Consider the following 24,147-nt stretch of genomic DNA (forward strand, 5'->3'; position numbering starts at 1 on the left):
TCTAGAATAGTAACTTGCCCAGCCCCAGTAGTGCCATTGGCTGACTTGTGCTCTAGATAGTATCTTCTGGGTACTTCTAGAGCCACCTTGAGATTCAGAAGGGAACACAAGGGAAGCCCTTGCTCTCTAGCTGTTCATGCATGAGGAAGGTCACTCAGCAAGTCCACCTTACCTACTTTTCTAGGACTCTTGTTCTTGACAACTCCTTTTCAACAGGAACTTATTGGCGTTAACTCTACCAGAACATAAATGCTTTGTTTTCTTAGGTACAAATGACTGTACTACTGTGGCTCAGTATTCATTGATTTTGTATGGATTAAAACTGGGCTAAAAGTTGCAAATTAGTTGGAGGCTGGATTGCTACAATGGAAACAATTGGAAAAGAACAATATACTCAGATGAGCTAAAAGGTGTTCAAAATCCCAGGCAAAGCATGTGATTGATTATGGTCAAAAGGAGGCTTCTCAGAGATAGTCTTTGAGAGAGGTAATATTACTCTGGGTTGTGACAGTTGATTGATGGGGTCAACTTGCATAAGTAACGCCCAACTAAATTGGCTCAGCATAGTGCTGGGTGTGGAAGATGCACCCTAGGGAGGATCATCACCAGAATGGTAAAGAAGGGAAATGAGGAAGGAAGGCCCGCTTCATTCTGTCTTCTTCAGAGGAGCTCCGGCTTTCACCTTCACCTTGGATGTTACCTCCTGGCTTCCATGGAAGACTGTTCAGCTTCCATTACAGACTCTTTAGCCTTCTGATGCAGACTTACATGAGACATCGCATGGAGATCCAGGCGTGCGAGGGGATCCTTTGGATCCCCAGTGTGCAGATGGAAGTTTTACATTCTCCTGCACCCAGCTCTGTGGGCAGCTAGGGTAATCCAGTCTTGTAAATTCTTATATATTTGCAATAACTTGCATTGTATCTCTTTCTGTAGTACTCATTGGCTGATACATGGTCCATGAAATATTGTTAGCTCTTCATATCCACATGTACATTTCTACATGTATGGATTTAAACAACTACAAATAAAAATTTTTGAAAAAATATTACACCTGAACCAGATTTTTCCCTCTGGTCATTATTCCTGAAAAATACAGTGTAGTGATTAGTTACATAGTGGGGTATTTTTTTGTGTGGGGGGGAAACGGGGGTTGAACTTGGGACATTGTTCTTGCAAGGCAGGCGGTGGAACCTCTGAGCTAAATCCTTAACCCAATGTATTGTTTACATGATTAGACAATAGAAATAATCTAGAGATAATTTAAAATATATAGGAGGATGTATATATTTTATTTGTATGCAGTTTAATTTTTTATATAAGAGATTTGAACTTTCAGATGGCACCTTGATATTTGCAAGAACCAATCCCCAAGGACACAGATGATTATGTGAAGAGGGGACTAAACAGAATGAGAAATGTTAGGAGAAGATCCTAGGCTGGAACAAGTTCACTAAAATATTTTAATGAGGTATATTTTGTAACTCTCTCTTTTTTCTTTTCTGCCTGTTTATCAAATCCACAACCTCTTACCATTTATTCAGCTTCTGTTATATCCCTTTGAATGTAAGAAACCTTTATTTGGCTTGTCAATTTGGGGATGGCGATTGTCTATAATCTACACCGATATTCAGTATAGAGCATGTATCTTGAGATCCAGCAGAGTAGCTAGCAATGTTGTAAATGCTGCACTTTGAGGAGGAGGTTCACACACTCCTTTATTCTTACGAAGCCCTGAGGGCAGAGCACTGAGATAAAGCAGTCAGGAACTGTATTTGTGGACTTGAGTCTTAGTGGGCATTCACAAAATAGAGAAACACACAAGTGTAATATGATGGCAGATACTGGTCAGCGCTAAGAATAGTTGGAAGGGTAAAGGGCGTGCTGGTGACAGTGATTTTATATTTATGTTTTATATCACTGATGAGACAAACTATCTCTCGGGCCTACACTCTGCAGCCGCCCTCCCAAAAGCTTATGAAACTAGAAGGGAGGATGGAGCAAGGGAAGTGAAAGGGGAAATGATTAACATGTGTTATGTGCAGGCATAAATCTTTCAAAATGAAACATATTAATCTGGATAACCAATATGTTCTAATGAAAATGTGAGGAAAATACAAAAATATTATGCTAGCAAAAGAAGCTCCTCATAGCCAGACATGGTGGCACACACCTGTAGTCCCAATTCTAGGCTGGAGCAGGAGGACCACCCTGAGTTCCAGGCTGGCTTGGGCTGCACAGTGAGTTCAAGTCTATCTTGAATTACAAAGCAAGACCCTGTCTCAGAAAGCCAAAACAACAAACAAACAAAAAAGAAGTTGCCTCCTCTTAATACTACACAATGAGGATTCAATTTCAATGAACTTCAGAGAAGACAAATTATTTACAGCGTAGCTTTTATTTATTCAAAGTTTCATGAGTATTTACTATGCATGAAGCCTGAGCTGGAGGGGAGAGTCAAGTTGGCAGATGGGGAGAACTGGGGGGTGAAAGGGTAAGAGAGAGAGAAAAAAAATCTTCCAAATTGCCCAAGGCTAGGGATTGGCATGAGAAAGAGAAAAACCTGGAGTGATTAGAGAAGCAGGATGCAAAAAAAAGAAGTGAGGGGAGGCATTTAAAGAAAGATGCCTGTAAGGCTAAGGCCAAAGAGACTTGAATGGGAAGGAAGTTTTGGGAAATCTATTTTAGGAGTTGCCATTTTTAAGACCAGTTTGAATTTGAACTCCATCTGATATATCTGTCACGATGTTTCCCACATAATGTGATGCCTTATGAAAACAAAATATTTTATAAGATGCTATAATACCATGCATTTCATATCACTGGATTAGCAATTTTAGATCAAGGAGGAGAAATCCATAGTTATCTTAAGAGAGGGAGATCTTACAAAATGAAGCTATGAGCATACGTTTCGAATATAAACCTTACTATCAAGCAAGACAAAAGAAAGAAAGAAAGAAAGAAAGAAAGAAAGAAAGAAAGAAAGAAAGAAAGAAAGAGAGGTGACTGAGGTGAGCAGAACCTCCAGGTAGCCACTGTGACAAAGGGAATGAATGGTGGGGGTGAGGTCTGGAGTCAGCAGCACATCCTTGGCTTGCTCAGAAAACCGCTGGGAAGCCACATGTCTGAACCAGAGAAAGAGAGATTGTGATGGGGTCAGAGATGGGCGAACAAAGCACATAAAGACGTTTGTATCACATTGATGTTTTCTGATTTTTTTCCTAAATATGACAGAAGTAGATGGAGGTGTTCAGTGGAGGAATGCTACAAACAAGTAAATGACTGTATGTAGAGTTAGGCGGAGCAGGGTGGAAGCACAAAAACTAGGGAGCTAAACCAGCACAGAACTTGGCAGAAGCCACAGTGTAGCGGGAAAACAGGTGTCAAGTGCTTAGAGCAGTGTGATTGGGTACCCACATGGAGGGGTCTCACAGTGTGGTGGGTACCGGGACGGGAAATGAACTTGGCCAGGGCACCAAAAGATGGATGGTGTCACAGAGGATTCGCTCCTCAGATGCATGCTGAAGGCTAAGCAGGGATTTTCCAGATGGAAGAAAACAGAACAAGCAATACTAACCAAAGCAGAAGCACATGCAAAAGAATATAGGAGCAAGAGATAAGTCCATTTCTTGGGAGGATGCCGCACAGGTCAGGATCACAGGTGAGCATGGTGATTACCAAGACCTGTGGTCAGAAAAGCTAAATCATGACAGACTCAGAGAAGCCTCACCTGTGTGCACCTTTTTCGCATAGGCAATAAATTGTGACCAATGAAATACATAGTGACATTTGTATTTTGGAAAGATTCCTCTGCCATTAGTGTGGAGAGAGATGGGTGCTGATAGACCCTTTAGTGGTAGAATTTGAAATCATACAGAATTGACTCAAATCCTGACCAGAATAGATATCAGCTAACTGACCATGCATACATTTCTTACTATTTTTAACTTTGGTTTCCTTGCCCGTAACACTGGAAATACAAATACCTTCTTCAGAAGAGTTGCAAGGATTAAACTGCAAAAAAAATGTTTATCACAATCTCTGGCCCATCATAGAGGATTACTTATTCAGAGGGATCTTTTTTTATTACAAAGAATAGGAATGGTGAAAGATAAAAGCCAGGCATACTGGCGAGGAGACTCATCGTTAAATGGCCCTAACTTTGATAATAAGGGAAGATGATATTAAAAAGAGCAATACTTATGGACTGGAATCGACAAAAACTTATGATTTCATGGCTTTAAGGAGTGAGTGTTACGACTAAAACTGTAGCAAATACCAAGGAGATTAGTGTGTGATAGGACCATTATCAAATCCAGGAAAATAAAGGCAGAAAGATTATCCAAGAATTCCTTCAGCTCTCTAGTAGGATATGGCTTCACTATGCCACTAAAAGTACTCACAACTGGAAATAGTTAATTCTTGCAAAGGAATTGAAGAGCTAACCAAAGGTTATAAAAATTACAATATCCCTTCTAATGTCTTAATCTGGACTGCTTAAATGTGATAGGGGTGGATTTTTATATACTTTGAACATTTATGTTTTCATTACGAAGGGTGTCACAGGACTATTGACATTTAGCCATATTTTGAATCATCTTTTATGTGCAGGCTAAAATGGTGATGATGGTGATGATACTGCTTGTGGAGATTTGATCTTTCTATAGATGAGAGACAGAGTGCACTCTTTGGGACAGTCCTTCCAGGAGGCACTGATGGATTGAAATAAACTTCTCCTGGCCTCCCTAGTACTATGGTTCTGTGATACATTTCTGAGGCTGAACACTACAATGCTGAGAAATGAATCATCCCAGATGGCGGACCACTCAGTTACCACTTTCAAATGTGACTTTTCACTGGGTTCCAGAGTTGGGAAATTGCCACATAAAAATGACATTTCTTTTTGTCTAGTGATTTCCGTGCACTTGGTAGTATCTTAGGGAACATTCTAGAGCTCTGTGAATGGAGTGTAGGATACAAGCATACAGGGGGAGAGACAGAGAGCAGGGTTATACAGCAGTGCAGAGAAATGTCTCCTTTCTGTCCCTTTCCCTAGTAAAGCCAAGCGGATTCCCTGCCAAGTTTCACTGAACTTGTAAATTTACCCTGAATCATTCTTTGATATCAGAAGACCAAGTTTATGTAAGCCTAAACCACATTGCAAACAATGGTACTTCCTAGATGAAGCATGAGTAATTAGCTGTGAGAGTTGTGACCGCCTGGCCTCCAGCCCATATCGATGTTACAGGACACAGTATAGAAACCCACATGTTTTTCATACCATAAAAGGTCAGCCTGCTAACGAACATCTTATCTGAAAAGCCCAGCTACACTATATTTCTAGAACCTCATAATGATCACATTTACTTTATGTTTTCAAACTCTTCTGCTAAAAAGAAAAAAAGAGATAGAGAAAAATATCAAGTTAGAGCTCTGTGGTCTGACAAAAGTAAAACTATCCAATACTGTTACATGTGAATGGACTGCAAGGCAAATAGATTGGTTTATTTCTCATAAATAGTAAAGGCTTTGCATTTTTGCGGAAGGGGCAGCAAATACATGGCTGGGAGGTCTGCTGTTTCACAACTGCTTAGAAGCATTGTTACGGCTGGACATAAATTAGAGAAGCCAAGATTTCAACCAAGGTAGAAAAGACTATAAAGATTTCTGCCCCTTATTAACTACCGTGCAATCGTAGGTTTATGAATGGAGTAAAAGGTTCCAAATAGGAAGCAAAGTCTGGTAAATGCCCTCCAAAGAATCATGAGGAAATTTCTTCACAGTAGTGGTGGCTGGGCAGAGAGCGAGAAAGAGAAGAAATTTAGACAAATTGCACACATAAGTGGTGCTAGGAGAGAAGGAATAAAAACTGCGGGTCTTCCCAGAGCTGGCAAGGGCCACCCGCTAGTCATAGCAAACGGGGGTACACTTTCTGTGCTAAGTAAATAAACTTAATTGTAAGTTTGTAAGACCACAGAAAGTATAAACCAGGCATTTGGTTCCCCAGTCTGAAATGTCTCCATTGAAAGTTTATGGAAATGAGAGCTTTCTCTTTAAAACCAAGGCGTCACTCACTAGAACTCTAACTGCCCAGAACAGAGCCCCAGGGGCAAGCGGTTGAACGTATGACTTTTATAAACAAATGTGATATTGCAAACTTAATGCCAAACCTTATGCATATAGTGTCACTTATGTGTGCAACTTGTTTAAATTAGAGCTGTAGGAAGAGGAAGTAAAGTTGGAATATTTGTCTTTTGTTTTAATGATGCTTATACAGGGTGTTTTTAAGTAGGTGGTGGTACCTTTCTAGTCTTCTAATCTTTTAAGAATCTGTCAGCATTTTCTATCAGAAATTTCCTATGCATAGCTTTAGAAAATTCAGCTCTGAGTATACAATCCATACATAAAACATTCTGGGAGCAAAATCTTACTTTGCTACAAAATTCCCTGGGGTGTCACCAAATTCTTCACACTGAATTGAACTTAAAGGAACATTATAAACAATGCTTAACTAAGGTCCTTCCTTCCTCCTTATACTTAAAGGTTGAAACTAGATGTAGTTACTTTTCACTTTGGATATATACTAATCAATATTCCTTCATTCCAGTGTAATTTCCTTTGGTATTTGAAGAGAAACCACAAAACATTAGTAGTTAATATTGTTTTAATCCTCACCTTTCTTGCTTCACTTTGTCTTTGCTTAGATCTGCTTTTAATGTGTCAATTTGAAAGTTAAATTAAAATCATAAGAGTTCAATCCTATGAGTATGGACAGCACTGGACATGAGCGCAGATTTCAAGAATTATGAAGGAGACATAAGTACTCTCTTAAAATTGAATGGCTGCCATACCGATAATTTATCCTGAAAAGCCTGTTTCATAAATGCATAAATATTAACATGATTAAAATGCATTTGTTCTCCCTACACTTATTTGAAAAGATTGTGCATTGCTCCTAGGAGTGTTGTTCTAAGCAACATTGTTCTTGTATGAGTTTGGATCATTTTTCTTGTGCATGAGGTCAGTTCATGCTTACTCTTAGGAGGACCCAATACAGCATGTCTGCTCCATCCTCCTCCATAGCTCAAGTTTGTGATTTGTCACCTTTTGCCCTTTCCATTCTTAAACATACATTTTTTTTAAAGTCTTTTAGGTGTGCAAAAGGATTTTGTTGCTGTTGCTGTTTATTTGCATGAATCAATCATATTCAAGTCACATTAGCTTTATGTTCTTGAAGGTGGAGGATGGTTGAGAAAGACCTGATGCTATTTGAGCTTTGGAAAAGATTTAACCAGATGGGATGATTTTGAAGAGATTTGGTCATTATTTTGGATATGGTACATGCAGTTTATTCTGCTTTATTTCTCTGAAGTGATTAACTGTTGCCTTTTTCCACAGTGCATTCTGTGATCTTCTGGAAACGCGTGTGGTATACTTAGTTATATTCAATTATATGGAACATCTTCAATGTTTACCACATTAATATTAAGGATTTCTGAGACATTTTCTTTGGCCTGACATTCCTTTGTAAGACTGTGTTCTTCCCCGTTCAGAGCATCTTCTCTATCCTCAGAGAGGAATACTTTGGAATCTGTTAACTTTAAGAATATTAAGAAGAAAATCTCTGACTGAAAATACAACATGATTTCAACCATGAGATGTGAAATTCCATTTTAACATCATGAATTTTCCTTACACCCACAGAAGTCTGATATTGGGAGGTGAAATAAGGACAGGAATCCTTTTAGCTCTAAATATAGCACTGGGTTTTGTGGGATTCAACCAAGCCCTAAATGCTAGAAGAATATCCCTTCAGATTTAAATTGCAGTGGATAAATATTCAACTTTGATGTAGCTTACACTCAGATATTTTGTTTTCTTTCTCCCAAGTTCTTTAGTAGTTACAGAAATACTGGTAGAGGGGAAGAAGTCTTTATGTGAGTATATCGTATTTAGAAATTTTCCTGAATAATCACTGCCAAAGCTTTTATATTTGCTGTTCTTAAAAATTTAGGCCTGTCTTTTGGTCAAAATTGGGAAAAATTATTAACTTCTCTCTTCTACACCAAGTGAATTCATGCCTGACTAGCAATGTATTTGCACTAGAAAAACCAACTACCCAGTCTTCTCATTGGCTATTTTAGCATATCTATAAATTCAATTTGATGAGTTCAAGCAGAATTTCATGTATGCAGGAGAAAAATATCATATCCTGATTGTTGCCTATTTGACCTTGAATATGAAATGGGCATTGAGCCATAATTTTGGGCCCTCTCATTAGTGCCACATAATGAAGAATCAGCAAGAATTTATTTTTAGAGACATTTCAGAAGTACCATTTAGAACCTCATTAAATTATTTCCTATTTTCTGACTTTACCATCTTGTAAACACCTCCCATACTTTAGTGAATATTTTTCCATATCTCAGTGTCAATGGAAAATTAGATCTAACACAAGTATCTATGGTGATAGCACATGTTGGATCCAATTTAAATGTTTTCAAAAAATTAATGGTCATCGATACACCTTATAATAACTGTCACTGACTCACACCAGCTCGTGATTTCAACTTAAAATACAAGCTGCATTACGTGCTATAGCTACTGGTATTGCGAGCAGATTCATACCTGCACAGGATCTCTTGCTGGGTAGCTATCTGCCTGTTTTCCTCATTCTTGTTAGAAAGTCGCAGCCAACAGTAAAGTTTAAAGACTTATTAGGAAGCCATAAAATTCCAAGATAAAACATTAGTCTTATTAGCAGTTCTAAGCTGATATTCTCTCTCCTTTTTTAAAAGAGTGTATGAGGATATTAGGATTAGTAAATGTATCTCTCTGTTTCCAGTTGAGGGATATCAGAGATAATTTATTTCTGTAGATCAAGGTGATTTGTTAGACATTTTAAAAAATATTAGCTAGGGCTGGGGATTTAGCTCAGTGGTTCTGCCACCTGCCTCGCAAGTGCAAGGACCCGAGTTCCATCCCTGGTACCAAAAAAAAAAAAAAGTATGGCACACATCAATATCAGTTGTTTATATTTTTTCTGATTGGAAAAGAAATATCTTATTTGTAATTTGATGAAATTGAACAGTGAAGCACAGACTCAAATGTTATTCAGCAAATTTTTATTACTCAGGGAAAGTGATGTCTAATATTTTGGTGTAGATGCTCTGGTCAAATGTGTATTATTTTACCAAAACTGATGTACAATTACATAAGATATTAGACAATGATTGTAGTCAATAAACCATAATTGTCTATATTCTTACATGGTATTTTCTTCTAATCATGATTATAAAGGATAATATTTCATATTAGTTGTATTATCCTTATTTGTCTAGCCAATTACTTATCTCCACTTAAGTATATTTCTGTGTGTCACTGAGATATATTCCAAGTCGATTTTTCTAAAAAATAGCTGAATTTCTGTGATTATACAAGCAAGTAATATCTTATCTTTTGCTATATGAATTTATGATATTTATTTAGCATAATTTTTCCAGTTTGAATTGGGATTTTTAATTTTTATAATACCTTTTTACTGAAAGAAACCATTACCTTTTTAGAGTCAAATGTAGAAGCTTTACTTTATCTATATTTAATTACATTTACTTGTATTTTTCTACCTTCAAAGTTCTCACCCAAAATTATCATTACCCAAAAGAGTATTTTCTATCTTTGCTATTTATTATTTTCAGTAAATTTTAGAATTGTTTCGTAGTGTTCCAAGAAAAAATGTGGAGAAATGATTGAATATTCATTACACATTTAAATTAATTTTTATACAACTGACATTTTAATTAGTGAATTTTTCAATCTAGTGAAATATCAGAGCTCCTTGACTTTTGGAACTTCATTTCCTATCTATTTCTTTAAGCTTTGTTTTTAGATTTCTGAAATTTTTCTAATTTGAGTGGAATTTTCAATATTTCTATCTGGTTATTGACAGTTATACTCCATATTCTTTATTTGTAAAAGCTTTATGACTGTACTTAAGTTAGAAAATATAAAATATTTTAAAATTAAATCTCACCTATAATCTCTTCATTCAAAAATATTACTTTCCTCATGGTGCAATGTGTTGGCAACTCTTTCTATCTCTTCAAAAACTGTATTTATACATATATAGTTTTGAAATTTAGGTGCATAAATTCTAATCTTTACTAATATATTTATATGTATTTATATTCAGAACTTTTTCTTACTTCATTTTATGAGTTGGAAAATATCTTCTATTCAATCTCTTGTCAATGGCTATTTATATGACTTCTAATTTTTCATATTAGATAATTACACAATTTGTATACAAATGCCTGAAAATACTAGGAATTTCTTTAGTATAAATTTCCAAAGTTACTACATTTATAGGTATTCAAATTTGGAAGTTTCTAAAACATATTGCAGTCTTCCAAAACTGTTTTCTAAGTTACTCTCTTATAAACACCACCTCTTTCTATGAAAAAACTCTAGGTTTAGAATTTGTCATTGTTATTTTAAACGTCATCAATTTGATTTGTGTAGTAAAAATAGCACTTTATTAACTAACTCAGTAAGGTATAAATTTCAGCTGTTTTTTTCTCTTCCTGTTTACTTATGCCCTATTTTTTTCATTGAGTTCATTGGTACATTTTAGGCATACAATACAATAACATTCGTCATTGGGAATTTGTATCTTTGCATGATATAATCTTGGTTCTTTTTTTTTCCCCACTTCCCTGCCCTCCCTTCAGCCTCTCCACCCCTCCCTATTCACAAAGACTTTGTTTCCATACCCGATCTTTTTACTAGACTTTGCAATTAAGAGTTTTGAAACTTTGAAAATAAGTAATTAAAGAGATTTCCATATTTTTGATGCTTTACAGTTACTTAAATTACATAGAAATTAATTTTAACTCCTTGAAGTTTTGAAAACACTTGGTGCTGTTCTTTTTATTGAGGTATTGATTACAGACAGAAGACTGCACAAGCCTTTTGTATGCAGTTCAGTGAGTTTTGTCATCTCCATAAACTCAACTGAGCCACACCCAGGGCCTGGTATGGAACAATTCCATTATCGTAAAAGGGTTCATCACTCCACTTGCCGGATGGTTTTCATTTCGCATTCCAGCCGCGTGCGTTCTATCTCCCATCACCTTTCTGATGTTGTGCTTCATGTAAATTAAATCATACATTTGAGATTCATGCTCAAATGCATTAATGTTGTTGCAGATATTCATGGTTTATTTCTTTGTGATACAAAGTGTGCATTGTCAGAATAGATCCAAATTTATTTTTCAGTTGATGAATTGTGGGTTTTCCAAGTTTCCAAGCCGTTTCCATTCTCTGAAATTTTTTGTATATGGTTTTCATGGCTCTGTGTTTATGGTTCTCTTAGGTAATCATTTAGTAGTAGAAGTTTGGGGTCATAGTATGTGTAATAAGTTTAACTTTACTCGAAATTGCCAGTTTTCCAGGGGTTGTAACTTACATTACTATCAACAACATATATGAAGTCCTTTGGATACACATCTCACTAACATCTGATACTGCTAGTTCCTAAAACTTTGCCTGTGTAGAGTTACACCTAGATCTATTAGTGAATTATATACTGTATCATTATGAATTAACCATCTCTGTGTATTTTGCTTTAGTTTTTTGCCTTCATATTTTGACATTTAATATTTCAGCCTTTTAATTTTTTTACATATATAATTTATATTTATCTTTTTACTGTTATTTATTTGTATTTTTTCATTTAGATATAATCTTGTTAATTTAAGTATTTGGGTTTTTAACCCAACTTGATTTTTTTTTTTAAATTTCCCTCTATGTTCTCTCTTAGTAGTTCGTATTTGTAAGCTTTAAGTTTTTAATCCATTTTGAATTGGCTTTTATAGATGATGTGAGATAAAGGTCCAATTTTTTCTGTGTATGAGTATCCAGTTTCTCCAACATCATTTGTTGATGAGAATGTTCTTTTTCTTTTGTGTGTTCTTAGCACTGTTGTCAAAAATTAACTGACTATAAGTGTGTGGGTTTATTTTTGGACTGTCTTTTCTGTTCCATTCATTGTTGTATCTACTTTTATGCCAACTTTGCTATTTTAAATACTATTTTTTTGCAGCAGATTTTAAAGTCAAGTAGTGTGATGCCTCCAGCTTTGTTCTTTTTACTAAAGCTTGATTTGATTACTTGCCATCTTTGGGCAATCCATAAGAATTTTAGGATTTTTTTTTTCTATTTCTATGAAAAATAACAGAATTCTGATAGGAAGTCCACTGAATGTGTAGATTGTTTGGGGCAGTGTGTTGGCTTTTTGCCACCATAATAAATACCAAGTAGTTATCTTGAGAAAATGTTTACTTTGGGTTAAAGTTTTGGAGGTTTCAATCTATGGTCAATCAGCCCCCGCACCTTGTTTTGGGGCCTCTCACACTTCAGCACATCACCGTATAAGCAGAATGTGAAAATAAGAAAGCAGTGGCTCGGACCCCTCTCTATCCCACTCAGAGTCATGCGCTCAGTATCTCTGGGCCCTTGCATTTTACCTCACCTGTTAAATTTCCCACCATCTCTCAATAACTAAATTAGGAACTTAGCTTTTAACACATAGGTCTTGGTGGGAGAGCGGGGCATTCCAAATCCAAACTACAGCAGATCATATGGGCATTTTAACAACAATAATAATCTTATAGTGCATGATCCTGGGATATTTTTCCATTTATCTGTGCCATCTTCAAATTCTGTCATCAAAGTTTTACAGTTTTCAGTATCCCGATTTCTCACTTCCTTGGTTTATTTTGAAGTATTTTATTTCATATTTTCATGCTATTATAAATGGGATTTTTTTGGTAATTTTTTTTCAGAGAACTTGTTATTGTCAGTTATTTTACATTGCTATTGCAACTGCAGGTTATTTTGCTTAGATGTAAATACCCAAACTCCCCCAACTAAAGGATGTACTTGGAGGAAGTCACACCATTCTAGTTGTTGCTTTTCTTGTTGTTATATGGTTTAAATGTCCCCTTATTCCTAGCAGGGGACCTTGCCTTTGTTGAGGCTGCAATAAATATGAGCTTCTTGATACACTTCAGACTCACTAATGAACCTCAGAAACATCTATTTCTATTCTTGGTTGTTCTCTTAAAGCAAGAAAAGGTAGGCAACTGTCAAGATCAAACATAAATCAAACACAACTCATGAGAGGGACTACTTTTCAGTTTGTAATGAATTCAGTATTTAGCCACATTTAAAAATATTATAATTTCCTTTTTTAAAGCTGTGGCTCTTTAGGAAAGTGTTGGGTACTCCTTCTTCTGACTCAGATCTCTTTTGCAGATTACTGTTCTTTAACAAAGATTGCTTGAATTTGTCACAGCTTTTCAACTCATCTTTAGCACCAAAATTTAGACTGTGGTTCTCATATCTTGATCATTTATTAGGTCCAGAGGCTTTTAAGGTAAAGTCAGGCAGAGTAATAGTTTACAAGACTAAATTTCTTGGCAAGGCAAATGACACCCACAGAAGGATGGGAATTATTTTTTAATCTTTTTTTTAAATGACTTATTACAGATGGGGCTGGTGATTTTCCTTGGGAATGGATTTTATCTCATACAAAGATCTGTTCTCTTCTAGAAACATTGCCACAATTTGTTGAGTCTTTGTCCAAAGTTTCGACAGTTTGTTGGCAGATGATATATTCCTGTACCTGTCTGAGTGAACTTAAAATATTGTGTAGTCAAAAGAAATATTTATAAATACTTCAGCATTTAACATGGATTCTAGAGTACTTAGTGATTATTTAAAGCAACTATATTTTGGAATTTAATCTGAAGTCTTTATAGAGGTGTTTAACTCAGTTTCCCTTATAGTCATAATATGGAACAAGGTATTTCTGCATGGTCTAGGGATTTCTTCCAGTGAGTTTTTAGTCTACTTAATTTTTTAAAATAAGGATAATATAAAATCCTTTGAATTTTTCATCACTTTAAGAAGTATTTAATATGTCTTTTAAATGATTGTGGATTTTAAAATCCCAAAGGATTAAAGATCTAAATATAAAAAAAGAAGCACAACTTGCTGGAAGATAAGTTAGGCAGAACTCTGGAAGACATTGGCATAGGAAAAGACTTCATGAACAAATCCTCAATAGCATAGGAACTAGCAGAAAGAATCAACAACTGGGACCTCATCTTATTAAAAAGTTTCTGCACTTCAGAAGAAACCACCAACAGAACAAAGAGACAAACTACAATGTGGGAAAAAAATTTTACCAGCTGCTTCTCAGACAAAGGACTATTATCTAGAATATATAAAGAACTAAAAAAAAAAAAAACAGCCCCCCCCAAATAAATGGGCATTTGAAATGAACAGACATTTCTTAGACAAACAAGTAAAAGCATCAAATAAATATAAGAAAAAATGTTCCACATCACTGGTCATTCGAGAGATGCAGATGAAAACAACACTGAGAAAACAACACCTCACCCCAGAAAAAATAGCTGCTATCAAGAAATTAACCAATAACAAATGCTGGTAGGGCTGTGGGGAGAAAGGAACCCTTCTCCATCATTGGTGAGAGTGCAGACTGGTGCAGCCACTATGGAAAAATCAATATGGAGATATGTCAAAGAACTAGGACTAAAGGTTCCATTTGACCCAGCCATCCCTCTGCTGGGTATCCTTCCAAAAGAATTAAAAGAATCATACCACAGTGATATATGTGCACCCATGTTTATAGCAGCACAGTAATAGCTAAAAACTTGGAAATAGCCCAATTGCCCATCAGTTGGAGATTGGATAAAGAAGCAGGTTTTCTATAAAATGGAGTACTACTCAGCCATGAAGGATGACAAATTAGAGTCATTCAAAGGAAACTGGATGCATATTGAGGCCATACTCTTAAGTGAAATAAATAAGACACTTATGTGTAAATACTGAATAGTTTCTCCAATGTGAAAAACTACAAGTGTAAATAAGATCCAAATTGCATAACTGAAAATGTGAAATAGGAAGAAAAGGGCTAAAGGTGTAAGAGAGTGGGAAGTGTAGGGGAAAAGAAATAAGGAAAAAGAAAAAACATGAGAAAGTGAAAAATGGAAATAAAGTCTTTGTAAATAGGCAATGGTGGAGGGGGTGAAGGGAGGGCAGGAGTAAGGGGAAAAAATGAAGTCATGTAAAGGTACAAGATCCCAATGATGAATGTAAATGTACTGTATACTTAAAAAGTACCAATAAACTCAATGAAAAAAATGATTGTGGATTTCACTTAAACCCATAACTACAGCATTATCCTATCCATTTACATGTGGTTAAATGAGAAATATCTTTCTGTTGTTTTAGCCTGTGTATTAGAGTTATCTAGGGAAACAGAATCAATGTAAAATGAATGCATAATCATACACAGGGACTTATTAGGTGGTTTACAAGATCAGGGGTGGAAGTATCCCCAATGGCCATCTGTGTGCTGGAAAGCCAGAGAATGCAGTGACTTTTTAGTCCAAGAAAATAGAAGCCATGAAACTAGGCAGATCAGTTTTCTAGTACTGTTTGAAGGTTGAAGGCTTGGAAATTCATTGCAGAGCCACTGGTAAGAGTCTGCATTGAAAAGCTAAAGAAACTTTTGATCTGTATTGTAAGGCAATGGCAAAGACTGGAGCTCTTCCAAAATGGGCACTTTCTTCTTTCTTTTTTATTCTGTTCAGGGTACAAGTCTATTAGTTGTTGCCATCTATATCTGGGGTAGATCTTCCCCCATCTGAGTTTGCTGGTCTACATGTCAGGCACCCACAGACACACCTAGAACTGTGCTTTACTAATCTACTGGGAAGTTCCTGGCAAGTCAAGTGGACATATAGCAATTAACAGTTAAATACAAAATCCTTGCATAATGCACAAATATTGGCTCTAAAACTTCAATATCCTGTGATGTTTTTTGAAAGGATAATCTGAACTTTCCTTTACTTGGAGATTAAGAGCAGTCATGTTGAAAGAACATGAGAGTGAGAATTTAAAACCTGGGCCCACTTTTTACCACAGTTTTTATGATATCTCACTATCAAACTCTGTTATTTAAAATAGTCTAAAAGTGAAAATATCAAAAATAATTGAGCTCTCTAACTTACTTTTCATAGAACTTTCTGGTAGGCTGTATGGAATAATAAAGTTAGACTGGGTTCCAGTTCCAACTGCCACTCATTAGCAGTTTCTGTTTATGTGAGTCGCTTACACTCTGTATCATCTACTATGAACCTATCCAGAATGGATGTGAGAATCAAGTGAAATAATACACGTATATGCGATAACTTATTAATCATGTTAGGAAAAAGGAGCATATGTATACTACTGGCTATTTTGGAATCAAGTGGTATAGTGCATCGTTGTAGCTAAAATCCTTTGGATTTTTTTTTTTTTTTTGTCTGATGGGTAGAAACAGGCAGCTGTAGAAACGGGAAAAAGGATTGGGTTCAGTCAGGTATGCAGAATAAATATTCTGCATCACTTTTCTCACCATTATTCCTATCACTCTTTTCCTTCTATAATTGAAAAGAAAAATCATATCTAAGAAAGAGTAAGTAGAAGCAGTGATCCACACTTTCCTTTGGTTACCTGCATTTCTGACTGTGTTGAAAGCTACTGCATAGAGAAAGATTATTAGGAAGATGCAGTTTCCTGAAATTAATTTCTAAGATGACACTGTATGGTCAGAGATATCCACTGACTAGAGAGATGTGAAAGAAGATGTAATTTAAAAAGCATCAAGTCCTACTTTAGACAGAGATGCAAAGTTCAGAATAAGAAATGAAGTTTGGCTCTCAGCTAAAGGCTTTAGAGTTGAAGAAGGAACTACCAGGTTATCTTAATTCTCAGTATTATAGATCATGAAACTGAGCTTCTGGGAGAGAAACAGACTTGCTTATTAGGGTGAACATGCATCCTACTTTATCTGGTGCATGGCCGCTGCTCCTGATTAATTTTCCTTAGTTCTCTCTTCCATACTTAAAAACATTCAGCTTTGGAGCCAGGGATTTAGCTCAGTGGCACCATGTCTGCCTCGCAAGTGCAAGGTCCTGAGTTCGATCCCTGGCACCAAACAAAAACAGTGTTCAGTTTTGAAAAATATAGTAGTTTGCATGACCACATCAGTAGTCCAGGGCTAAGGCTTGTTTTTAGATCTCAACTTTTTACACTACTTCTCCCTCATCTTCACTGTTGTCTTTCCTTGAGCAAGCTGGAATTTACTCTATTTTTCAAATAGGAATTTAAAATTATTTTTTTCAAAATCCATTTTTGAAATGAATTTGCTCTTATGAATATTGAGATATGTTTGTTTAAAACTCTATGAGAAGCATAAAAGGTATCTTGAATGCTAAGAAAGTCAGGGCTAGAAATTTACTAGAAGGGAATTCATGGCAAACATGGTCACTACCAACACTTGGAAGTATCGTGTGTCTAGCATTCCATAGGAGAACTCACTGCAGAGGGTTTCATCACATTTTTAATATCTTGCTCTGATAAGTACCACAAATAATTATGAGCACTTCCTAAGTGCAAGACATTGTGGAAGAACCAATGAAATGGCAATGGATAATCCTCCAGGAAACATCAATAGCTTTAAGAGGTACAATCATCATTTTCTTAACCTGTGAATCTTCATTTAGTTCATCAGCACCTATCATGAATTTCCCTTTTTCATCTTTATAGTTGAGAATGACCTTGTGATCATTCCATCCATCTAGAACAAGGATGGTGAAAGTTTTAGAGCTTTCAATGATGCAGCTTGCTGTGACATGTGTGCTATAAATTGGTCACCACTGATCTAGGAGATATTTGAGCTAAGGTGGTGCTGGGCTGTGTGAAAAAGAAGGAAGAAGAGAATTTCCCAGCATCCCTCAAATCACACCATCAAACTTGTTTCCTACATAAGCCCAAACCACAGGGTCAGGCAGCACTGACTATGGAAGGAACAAAGAGCCCTGTGTGCTTACTTTGCAGGGCCAAGGTGCTGGGTGACCTTATCCCTGAGAGGCGAGGAGCATGTCAGAAAGCCTCCCACCATGGCTCATGAATAGGAGTGCTGTAAAACATGAGAACACAAACCATAATGGCTCAGTGGTCTTGGCTCTGATTTGTTATCTTCTTATATAGTCAGTGAGCTGTTTCAAACCTATGCTTGATTTCCTTAGTAGTGAAAAACAGACGCATGTTGGCAAATGTGGGTTTAATCCAACCAAACACCATTTGGAGAAATTTAAAATGTGGTCTAAGAGTAGAAAGGAAAATACATTTGAAATTAGGGACCCTTAAAATTTAATTTTGCACCCCCCACATACTGTCTTTGGCATACACACTGAGTCTTCAGTACCAGTAATTAGTGGCTAATGATCTGGAAGAAGCCGGAAGCAGGGTGCGTGTCACACATGATGACAATCTGCGGCTACAAACAACGAGGCTTTCTCAAATTACTTCACTCATTGGATTTGATGGACTCTTTTTGAGATTGAGTTCCACTCATTGATAGGATTTTCTAATTCAACACTGTGCAAGTGTTGTAGTCAGGGTTTTGCAAGGGAGACATTTAATACAGGACATATAATTTATAGGATCACTTTATGATATTTACTCAAAAAGTCAAATACAGAGGAATGCAAGAGATTAGCCACATGATAGAGACCTAAAGAATCCAGCCAAGGGCCTGGATCCTACAATAGTGTCCCACAACAATGTCCCACAGAAGTCCAACTGAAGGCTTAGAGTCCAAGTCAATGTCCTCCACGAGTCCAGCCCACAGCCTTGTCTCACACTTGTTCATATTGTGGGTCTGCACCGGGAAGGCCCAGAGGCCAGTGGTGAAAGCGAGAAAACTTATGCCAGTGGGATGAAGGATTTGTGCCACCAGACCGAAGAAGCTACATACATTGGAGCTAGGGAGTGATGCTCACAGTGAAGATCAGTGCTCCCCTGATGAGAACAGCAGCCATTCTCAGTGACAAGAACAGCTAAATTCAGTCAGAAAAACTATCTGTAGCAAGCTTCTCCCAGAAAATCAACAACCCATAATCTCCCTCCTCCAGTTCTTTTTATGGCTATTGGCAACAATCCTCAAGTGGACCTTCCGGTCCCAGAACGCGTTGTTTCAGTTCAGCTGGGCATTACAAGTTGACCATCAGTTTATCCACCACAGCAAGTTATGCAGAGTTAGAAAGCTCTAGGAATTAGGTATCTTTAAACTTCCAGAGCCTTATGATATGGAATTAGAGACTCGGTCATGATTTTCTTCCCTAAGAAAAAGGGAGAAGGGAAAGAAGATTCTCACAATCATGTCTTGGGAAATGAAATTCTTTGTTTACTCTGAAATGTTTGGCTTCTCATCACTTGAACCAAGGGTTAATTTTTATATCAAAGATACTCAGCTGGAAAATCACAGAGCTAGGGTTATCCAAGTCTAAAATATTCCCCAGAAAGATAACTTCTAAATTTAGATATCACTCTTCTAAAGTCTTTGACAGTTGACATAAAGTAATTCAATTGACATGTTGCAATCCTATATTTACTTTTGGACCCTAATAGTTAGAAACTCTTTATACTAAATCTGTAAGTGGTTCCATTCAAGGGATTTGACAGAAGACACTGATTCCAATCTCAGTCAATATTAAGCTTCATTCTCTTTCCTCTTTGTCCACTATAGCTACCAAATTTTTTATGACCTCCTAACCCTACTACGTATCCTCTTAAAATTGCTAGATTCAGCAAATAAAAATACAGAACAATCAGTTAAAATCTGCAATCTTCAATTTCATAGTTTAAAGCATCAGAAAGAATAGCCTTCATTAAATCAAATAATTACAAATGCTGGCAAGGTTGCAGGGAAGAATGAACCCTTCCCACACGTTGTTGGCGGGAATGTAAACTACTAAACCACTGTGGAAATTCCTCAAAAATCGAAAACTAGAAATTCCATTTGACCCAGATACTACTTTTCTAGTTATTTTCTCAAAAGGGTTAAACACATCATGTTACAGTAATACCCATGTTCATAGTAGCACAATTCATAACGGCAGCCTTAAGTCAACGGCAGATGAGTGGATAAAAGACGTGGTATTTACACACAATGGAGTACTACTCTGTTATAAAGAAAGGAAAACTTGAGTCATTTGTAGGAAAATGACTAGAGCTTGAGATCATAATATTAAGTGAAATAAATAAATCACACAAGCTGAAATAGATCTCATTGTTTCTTTTTATGAGAAACCCAAGATATAAATAAAGAATAAAAGAAAAAGTAGGTAATAATAACAAGGGAGATATATCTTTATAAAATGGGAAGAGAATCACAAGATGGGGGGAGAGAGGAAAAATGGAAGGGAAAGGGGATGAACACAGTAATTAAGATTGTTATATACATGCATCCACTCCATGCAAAGAATAGAAACATTATGTACCTCAAACATATAGCAAAAAAAAGAAAGCCAGATAATTTCTATTAGCATACCTATGTTCCAGGCAATATTTGGGACAGATTTTACTAAAATTATTTATAATGCATGTGAAATTCAAAGTTTTTCTCGACATTGTATATTTACTGGCAATCCTATTTTGACCCATACTCTTTACAAAGTACAAACATTTGTAGCATATTTAAGTTGAAGCTGTCTATTGGGACCAGTTGACACCATTCTAGAAAAAGTATACAACGTAAAAACTCCAAATACTTGAAACATTTGAAATGCTGCTTAAAAAGTGAGTGTGTATGCATGTGCTCACTCTTTATGTCCTAAGAAGCATAAATCAAGTCTAGAAGCTAGGATCTTGAATGAAACAGGGGTCCTTTTAAGACTGTTGTAGCAGTCATGTAATATGTTTAGTTTCATCTTGGCATTGATCCACGCTTACAAATATAAACATTTATCTTTGATCAGGCATATAATGAAAGGGTGAACATCAAGGACTCCTTCTTTCTTATCTATGCGTAGTTAACTTCACATAAAATCCTACAAATTATGGAAAAAACAAATAATAATAGAATAGTTTGCCATCTTTGAAACCTGGGAAACAGAGTAGTTTTGTAGGCCAAGTAAAAACAAGCATTTATGTTGCCAATTCCTTTCAAGTTTTTGGCATCAAACTAGTCCATGTATTTATACAAAACTAAAGAGCATACAACATGAGCTAACCTATAGGGAAAGAAAACAGATTAATGGTTGCCTGAGAATGTGATGGGAGGTGGGAAGGCTAAAAAGGAGAGCTTCGTAAGGACACAGGAAAACTTTTAGATACGACAGATACCTTTACTGTCTTAATAGTGGTGATAGTTTCATAGGTGTATTATATGTAAAATCTTATGTTATACCCTTTAAGTGTGCAATTTCATTTATCAATTATACCTCAATAAAGCTGAATGTAATTTAAATATTTACAAAATAAAACTAGTATATGATAAGCCATACAAGAAATTTAAAGCATGTTCTAGTGCGGTCCTATAAACTTGGTAAAAAAAAAAAAATCACATTGCCTACTATGATGTCTATCATCAAGGAGATTTTCATGGAGAAAACCTGTATGTCTTATTTGTTTGAACCACAAAGCCTCAAGTGCTAGTACTGTCCCTGGTAACAAATAAAGGTGAATAGTAAACTTTGAATGAACAGAGAAATGGAGACAATAATATAAAAATTCAACAAGAAGAAGAATATATTAGTATGAATAGAAAGATGTATTAGTATGTCTGGCTTTTGGGAATAGAATCTCTATCATACTGAATATATCACAAGAGTAATTATGTTTCCAGGCAATCATATTCAGAAATACATGGTCCAATTTTGCTTGGTGGTGCTCCAAAGGCTTTAGAAACATAAAAGTATTTTATTTTTCTGCTTTACAATATATGGCTTCTGTGGTCAAGAACAACTAAATTTCTTAGATGACATTGGGAGTTTTAGCCATTATAATTGAGATCTAGCCTCCACAAAAGGAAGATGGCAGCTCCATTTTCCTATGGTTATTCCATAAAGTGGCATTCTCTAAAGATTCACACCAAAATTTATTATTTCACTGGTTGTACCTAATAGAAGAAGCTAGAGAACAAATACTGTATTTCATATGTCATTGTGTACAAATAAAAATTTAGATTTATGTTAACAAGAAAGAAGTAGATAGCATTAGATAACAACAAACTGTCTCTACCTTTGAGGGACTCAGTGTTACTGTTATAATCACTGTTTCTCTTCTTCTTGGAATCAAAGTTGAATAGTAGTTATTTAGGATTTATGGAACACATTTGTAGGTGCCTCTTTTAACTATTCTGGGCTTTTATTTAACTATAAACATTAGATAGACATCAAACAGATCCAAAATGAACTAGCTGTACCTAAAAGGAACTAGCAACGTTGAATTCTAACTTACAGATTCATTTTTCCTCTAAACAAGGAATATAGGTCAAAGGCCATTATAATAAAAACATTGCCCAGATTCTTTTATTTTGTTGTATTGCATATTTCTTAAGGCAAATGGGTTATTGCCTAAGGCTCAGAAATCTTTTGCTATACAGAGATTTTTGTCATAATAGTGTTTGTTGTGATGAAATTTGACCTATATTATATTGCTTTACGTTTGCTGCCTAATTTCCCTTAGGGCAGTGGTTTTCAAATTTTTTTAGTTGGGGAAATCTTTTGCTGGAATAAAATCTTATGGAAGCATAAAATAAAACACATAAAACTGAAGTGGCTATAGGTGAAGAACTGAGTTGGAGTAGCATTCAGACCTTATCAGTGCTTTCCTTCCCACTCTACCCACTACTTTTCGTCACACATAGTGTATATTTTTGGGCACTGATTTAAGATCATGCAAATTATTTATTTTTAGTAAGATTTAAATATATAGTTATAACTATATATAGATTAGCAATATCTGTAACACAGGTCAATGCAGTAAGAATAAGCAATAGCTATGGGAAAATATCTCTCTTTATGGTTTCATTTCTCAAGCTACACTTAAATTTTGTAACTTGTACATCAGTTAAGAATTCGAAACTCAATAACCATTCACGATTTTAAATGGTGGCTTGGCTTTAAAAACAAAAATTAGCCTACTGTGGACTTTATGTCTTTGTAAAATCTTATTATAACATAAAAATATGGATCTTCCCTGTTCTATTAGACTTTACACACATGTACCCTAATAGGAAATAAATTACTATGTTCTTCGTTCAAAAGGCAGCGTTTCAGAGTCTAGTGGTAGGCTTTTTGTTGTTATTTTTACATGTTTTATTTTTCTTTGCTTGTCATATGAATTGCTATGCTTCATGGAATTGATAAAAATAAAATTTGAAGCCATATTTTAAAATAAATTTGAAAAAAATACCTTTGGAAATAAGATTATTAGAGCAAACATAATTTTAAAATTATTTTACTATTGTGAATTAGGTGCCATGTAACTTATAAAAGGGAAAAAGGGACATGGTTATGTGTAGTTTTGGGAGGCAATCATTTGCTTAAAAAAATGAATAAAGACACAGCACTAAGGAAATTCTTATAATCTAAGTCAATATATAACAATTTCCATTTTCACTGCATAAAAATGACTATAAAAGATATTTTACATTTATTAAACTTACTCATGTTTTAAATAGACTTGCATTATTACCTAAAACTATGGTTCTCAAAAGGGGGACTTTCACCCTCATTTTAGAAGTGTCCTTGGTTAGATTTAGATTGTTGCAATTTGGAGTATGCTACTGGCAATCAGTGGCTGAGGGCTGGGCTAGGCCATCAATGGGGAGTCCTGAAAAACAAATTATATTACTCATGACCTGTGGGAACTGTGGATTCCCAATAGACCCTCACTCTGTTTCACAAGTTAGTATGAAGTATCTTTTATATAGTTTTGATATATACCAACTCAAAAATTAGTGAGAGATTTTTATTTTGTTCAGTTTTCTCAAGATTTGCTTCTCATGTCAGAAAGTGATGGCATTGAAAGTAGACCCTACACTTGGCATTTGCTCCACTAGCCCCTATCTTTAGAGTATTCTTAGGGATTGTTCATAGAATAGATACATACATCTGCTATGGTTCTTATTTCTGATTATTACACACTGAACTTGAGATTATTTTCTTGCAAATGTTTTGTTTATGTATCTCCTTTATATTTGATTATGGATGTTGATAATTC

This window comes from Fukomys damarensis, unplaced genomic scaffold, assembly GCF_012274545.1.
Source record: "Fukomys damarensis isolate Sample0158 unplaced genomic scaffold, DMR_v1.0_HiC HiC_scaffold_2, whole genome shotgun sequence".
NCBI lineage: Eukaryota > Metazoa > Chordata > Mammalia > Rodentia > Bathyergidae > Fukomys > Fukomys damarensis.